Below are 6,316 nucleotides of genomic sequence, written 5' to 3'. Positions count from 1 at the left end.
TACTGAGGAGTCAAGAAGTGAAAGACGCGACTCCTGAGACCAGCTCTATAGCACTCCACACGAAAAGCGGTAAAGGTGGAGAAGGATGGAGAGAGGAAGTACGCAAGGGCAGAGTTGTTGAAGCTGGGTGATGGTACCTAGATGCCGACTGTACTCTCTGCATTTGTGTATGTTTGGAAATTTTCACAATGAAAAAGAAATGAGTTACCTTGACTGTAAGCCATCTGAGAGCGAGGTGGGCTCTCCCCTTGTCCAGGAACTCAGGTCTCACAGCGTGAGCACTAAGACACAGGCTTCTGGCAGGTTGAATGCTGTAAATTCCATAACAGGGGATCCCAGGGCGCAGGGGTGCTCAGACATGCCTCTCTGGGGAGCCTGGGCTCCTGGTAGGGACATTTTCCATTTGGGAGCCACACAGGCTGACGGAAGAACCCCAGAGACCCCCCCCCACACACAAAACTGCCAGAGAAGTAGGGGGAGAACCAGGGCTCCTTTTGATGATACCCCTGATTAAATGAGGGCTGGTTTTGGTTTAACTTCCTAAGTAAGTGACTATTCAGGTTAGAGCCCCATTGTGAAGTTGTTGTTTCGAATGGCATCTCGAATTTGCTGTCCTGTCAGAAGCACCTGATGTCTGAGAAATTCACCCAGAGGTTCTTTCTAGGTCACTACGGTCTCTGAACTGCTGCTGGAGAGCTCCTGGCTAGATCTTTTTTTTTTTTTTAAGATTTTATTTATTTCTTTGTCAGAGAGAGAGAGCGCTCAAGCACAGCAGAGGAGTGGCAGGCAGAGGGAGAAATAGGCTTCTTCCCGCTGAGCAAGGAGCCCAATGTGGGACTCGATCCCAGGACCCTGGGATCACGACCCACGCTGAAGGCAGACGCTTAATTGACTAAGCCACCCAGGTGTCCCCCCGGCTAGATCTTGAGGAAGAAACACGGCACTGGGTGAGGAGTCAGAGCCCAAGCCCCAGGCCTGACTCTGCAAGCCTTCTCGTGAGCGACAAGATGAAGCACTCAGTGTACGGATAGAGGAGCCTGTGGAGTCCCACAGACCGGGCACAGAACAGGTGCCAACCACTGGGAGCAAACTGATGTCCGGGCACCTCTGCCCAGTAGCTAGGTGACCTTCAGTCACCTACTTTACCTGTGGGAGCCTCGGTTTCCTAGTTCATCAGGTGGGGAGGCAGATGTCTCTGGGTCTGAGCCCATGTCACTTCCCAGACTTCCGGAAGGGGTTGCTTTTGCTCTCTGTTCCTGCCCCTGGCTTCCCCGGTTTGCATTGCTTGTTGACTTGCTTATTTCCTCCCCAAGCCCACTCCCCACTTGTAAGCTGCAGGTGGTCGTGCTCTGTTTAATCCACTGTCGAATCGCCAGCACCCAGACCAGCACCCAGCTCAGTGACGGACCCCTGCGTAAATATACACTGGATGGATGCATGAAAAGGGCTTGGCCCCTGGTCTGACACACAGTAAGTGCTCAATAAATTAGAGCTATTCTTATTAGCAGCAGTATTGCTATTACAATTCCAGGGCTTCGGTTTCTTCTCTGTAGCATGAAGAACTCATAGAGTACCTTCTGGGGAGAAGCCAGTGGGACGTCATTTTTTTCAGTGTGACACCGCCCCCAAGGTTCTGGGGGTCACTCCCTCAGACTCTGCTGGACATTGAGGAAAGGCCTGGCCCCCAAGTCACGTCTGCCGCAAAGGACTCCACATGCATCTCCTTCCCTGTCTGGGCTTGTTTCTCCCTCTGGGTGGTAAGGCAGACACTCTGGAAGGGTCCATCCAACTGTGACTCACTCAGTAAGCTGTCTTGTCCCCACCCTAGAGACGGCCTTTCTTATAACTGTAACCACCGCGTGCTGAGTAGGCTCCTTTTCTCCTTTAGTTCTCAGGCCAGCACTTAAAGAAAGTCTAATATGGCTGTTATCAGACAGGTTATACCTTCTGGGGCCATGCGACCCAGGAGAGCAGAGCCGGCTTTTAGTCCTTCGTGGGTATGACACCCAAATTCTGCTGTCTGTCCCCTCTGCATTTCATTCCCTTTCCAGAACTTCCCCTTACCCTGTCCCTGAGTTGAGACCCCAGCAAGAGGGAGAGGCTGAGTGGGAGCTGGGGACATGTTGAGGGTCCTCCGCGCCCCCCCCACCCCACCCCAGCCCCTTCCCGTCTCTGGCTTCAGTGCGGAGAGTCGGCAGGCCAGCCGCCCAGCCCAACCCAGGCGCCTCTAGGGGAAAACAAATAAAAATAAAACAGTCATAACTTGGGCCCCAGCCAGTGCATAGACAACAGCTTTAGCCAATTAACATTCCTTCAAGGTTTGGGGAGCCCCCCCCCACTTCAGCAGCACCTCGTAAATGTCAGGAGGGGCTTGGGAGTGGTCAGGGTTTCTCCGTGGCCTGGCTGAGGGCAGCACCCCGGGCCAGGCCGACCGAAGGAGCTTCTCCGGGAGCAGCCTCTCTGGCACAGCCTGCCAGGGGCTGAAAGCAAACCCGAGTGAACTCCCTGCCAGGAGTGCTAATCAGCATCCCAAGATCAGGGAGAGATTTATGGCGATAACTGGAGAACCCGCCTGCCTTGGGCCTGCAATGTGTTAAGCTTTGCCCAGCCAGAAAGAGGGGGAAAGGCACAAAGGCAGCCCCTCCCCGGCTTGATTCCCATTCCCTTTCCACAACGACAAGAGATGATAAAATCTTGTCCAGTCTCCTCACATCACCCACTGCACCCATTTCAGGTACAAAGAGTGAGGCCTAGAAACTGGACATGACTTGCTTCAGGTGTCCATAAGGCAGTATAAGTGGCAGGGAAAACATCATCTGTGCCCTCTTTCTCTGTACTCCGAACGTCCGACCCTTACACCCTAGCCTGTGGAGGGGTGCCGCCAGCTCCTACTTCCTTCTCCCTCAGAGCTCAGCTTCCTGGAGGCCCCAGGCAGGATCTGGGCTTTCTGACCCCTTCTCCTGCCTCTCCAGATCTTTCTTTCAGAGCACTTTTTGCACTGTGGACTGATGACTTTCCATCTCCTCCACTGGGCTCGAAGGTTCCAGGGCAGGGGCGCGGTCTGCTCTGCTCACGTTGCGTGCCCAGCAAGGGGTCTGTGGACAAGTAAATTCGTAAGGGGACAAATGCCCCATCTCTGCCTGAAGTTTCCCAGGTCCCTAGGGGGACAAAGGCTTTTCTAGGACTTCTGTTTGCACTTCGAACAGGCAAGGATCCCAAACACGCTGGCACGTCAGATCTCCTTGGGCGGTGTGTGGCGATGCGGGTTCCCCAGGCTCCAGAGCCAGAAATCCTGAAGGAGGAGTGCTGGGAAGCTGCATTTTGGCAAGCATCTCACGAGGTTCCCATGATCCCGGGGAAGATCTCTTTACCTTTCTTAGCCTTGCCTTCCTCGTTTGCGAATTGGGAGGAAATAGAACAGACCCCAAAGGGCTACAGACAGGAGTTAAGTGGGATTTTATAAAGGGCTGCAAAGTCACACACAGGCTACTGGGATCCTATCCCATCTCTGTCACTGTCATCGTCATCGGTAGCTTGGGACGGGATCAAGGTGGCTTTGAATGCCAGGGTAAGGGATGTCCATTTAGATTTAAAGTCAGAAAGCTGTGTTTACTCATCCATTTGTTCAACAAATGGTGGCTGTGTTATGACTGTGTTCCAGGCCCAGTGCTGGCACTGAGGATACAGATGCTGTCCCTGTCCTGAGAAGTCGCCTGGCCAGACCAGGGACCCCAGGGCCCACAGGGCCAGGCAGCTCATGTGGGTGGTGTCCAGGGCTGGGGGCGGGGGTGTTTGGCAACAAACCGGCAGCCTGGGGACATCCCAGAGCCTCATCCCCCTCACCAGCCCCGAAGGAGCACCTGCTCTGGGCAGCCACTCCTCAGCCCACCCCTAGGAAGTCAAGGTCAAGGGAAGCCAAGCTTGGAGATTCATGAAAGAAGCTGAGAATGTTCTCAAATGTTGGTCTCTAATCCAGAAAATCACTTTAAGCTGAGCACTGAGGCGCTGAGTAAGAATTCCTCCGGGAATTCCTATCAGCCCACGGAGGGGTGGGGGCGCCCTCACCAGAGGAGGAGCCTGATGCAGGCCCCTGGGTTTCCGCTCAGAACAGCAAGGCGGCAGGTTCTTGCCCTCCTCCTCTTTCCCTCCGGGAACAGATGCCCCCTGGGGCGAGGAGCCAGCTCAGACCCCTTACCAGGAGGAACACCGAGTCCAAGGAGCGACCAAAGTTGCTTCCAGAGATCATCACCCAGGTGAGCGGCAACACGGGCAGGCGTGTGAAATCTGAGGGGATCTCCCAGGGAGCCAGAGCCAGAGACCTAAATGGGGGCCAGACCCAAGCAATGTCCCACAGCAAGGAGCTGTCAGGCTGGGCTGAGAACCAGCCTTCGGGGATCCCTGCCCAGGGCGATTGCCGCCGTCCTAGGACACCTCACAGATGGCGTGCTGCTGCTGCCTGTCCGGGAGGCGGGGGGGGGAGGGGGCTGGCCGGGACTGGTCAGCCAGGCCCCGGGATCAGAGGGCAGACAAGCTGGACAGGTGGAGGACAGAGGCGGAGTCCGATCTTATTTCGCACTCTCCCTCCCCCACGGACACACACTGGGCACGTGCAACAGGTGGAAATTAACTGCGTGCTGACAAACTTGTTCTAAGACTGGAAGCTCCCCCGTGCCTGGCAGGTGGCGTTCGGGATCTCCCCTCTCCCCGCACACCCACTTTGGGGAGCGTGGAAGGTGGAGGGATTTCTCGGAGCGGGTGTGTTGGAAACGCCACGATCACCGTGACCTCAGCTGTTCTCGGCCAGGTGGCACCTGCGGGACCAGCTCGGAGCGCGCGGGGTTGAGCGGGGCGCACTAACAAATACCGCCACGAGGGGGCGACAAACCCCAAGGCCTGAAGCTGGGGACCCGGGAGGTCGGGGTCTTCGAGATTGCGTGCATTTGGGGCACTCGACCCCCCCCCCCCGACTTGGGCCGCGTCTCCGCCGACCCGTTCCCCTGGAGGAACGCGGGAACGCCCCGCAACGACTCGTAACCCGGCATCCGAAGGAGGCGAGGGCGCGCGTTTGAAAAGCTGGCACGGTGGGAGGAGGGGCTAGAAAATGCTGGAGTACGGGGGAAGGCGGTGCTCACGGCACCGGCGGACCCCTCTTCTGTGTTTCGTTGTCTCCCTCTAGCGGCAATCAAGGGAGCTTTAAAATCTTTGTAACCCGGAAGATTCTTGTTTTCCTTTTCTCCCCCTCCCTCCCCCCTTCCTTCCGTACCAGTGCCGCGTGCTTGGGTTTGTTGTTTGTTTTTTTTTCCTGTTAAATGGCCGTCGGTAAGAAAACGGAGTGGAAGGTCACAAGTGACATAGTAAGCTTTATCTGGTTCCCCGCCGAGTTCCAAGTCCCATTGTTAATCTACAAAACCAAGTTATGGAGAAATAGAAACACAGAATTCCGCGTCTGCTTGTACAGGTATATGAATAGAAATAGCTTGAAAAGTTTGGGAGAAGATCTGCAAAAATGAACGCCCAGCGGGGTGGTTTCTGGGGAGGAAGGGACGGAGAGTTTGTTTTACCTGTGATGTGTGCGTGGTTACATGAGAAGGCACTTGGCGACATTAAAAATTAAGGTAGCTTTTTTAGCATACCGTTACGCTTTTTGGAAAAAAATTACAGCATTCGATATATAGTTAAGCAAAATGCTGGTTATGAAGTAATACATATGGTATGATTCCATATCTTTAAATAACGTGGGCATGTGCAGGAAAATATAAGCAAAATGTTTACCAATCGTTATTTCTGAGTGGTAGGGTTAAGGCCATCTTTGTTGTTTACTCAGTCGTCTGTGTCAGTGCTATAGGTCTGTATTTTCAATTATAATCGTTCATGATCTGGTGTTGTATGGGCATACCATAACTGATTTCACCAAATTCCCTTATTGATGGACATGTAAGCAGCTTCCCACATTTTCCTATTATAAGCAATGCTGTGAGAGACAGCTTTCATTGCCTAAGGATAAATTCTGGAGGAACAGCCTCTGGGTCAGAGAGCATGACTCCGTATGTCTTGATATTATCAAATCTCTGTCCAGGAGGTTTGACTCTTCTCAGTCCCCCTGACATACACACGCACACAGCAGCGTAGAAAGGGTCTGCCTCCGTCTCCCCACTTAACCCCCACCACTGAAAACTGTTTTTCGTCTTTGCTAGACCGACAGATATAAAAGGTGATCTTGTTTTAATCTATGTTTCTTTCATGACCAAAGTGGTGAGAGAAGACTGGTTTTCCTGAGGCTTTTTCTTTTCTTCATCTGTATTCCCTGAGCAGTACT

The sequence above is a fragment of the Meles meles genome, chromosome 3 (assembly GCF_922984935.1).
Source record: "Meles meles chromosome 3, mMelMel3.1 paternal haplotype, whole genome shotgun sequence".
NCBI lineage: Eukaryota > Metazoa > Chordata > Mammalia > Carnivora > Mustelidae > Meles > Meles meles.
Note: the sequence above shows the minus strand (reverse complement) of the source record.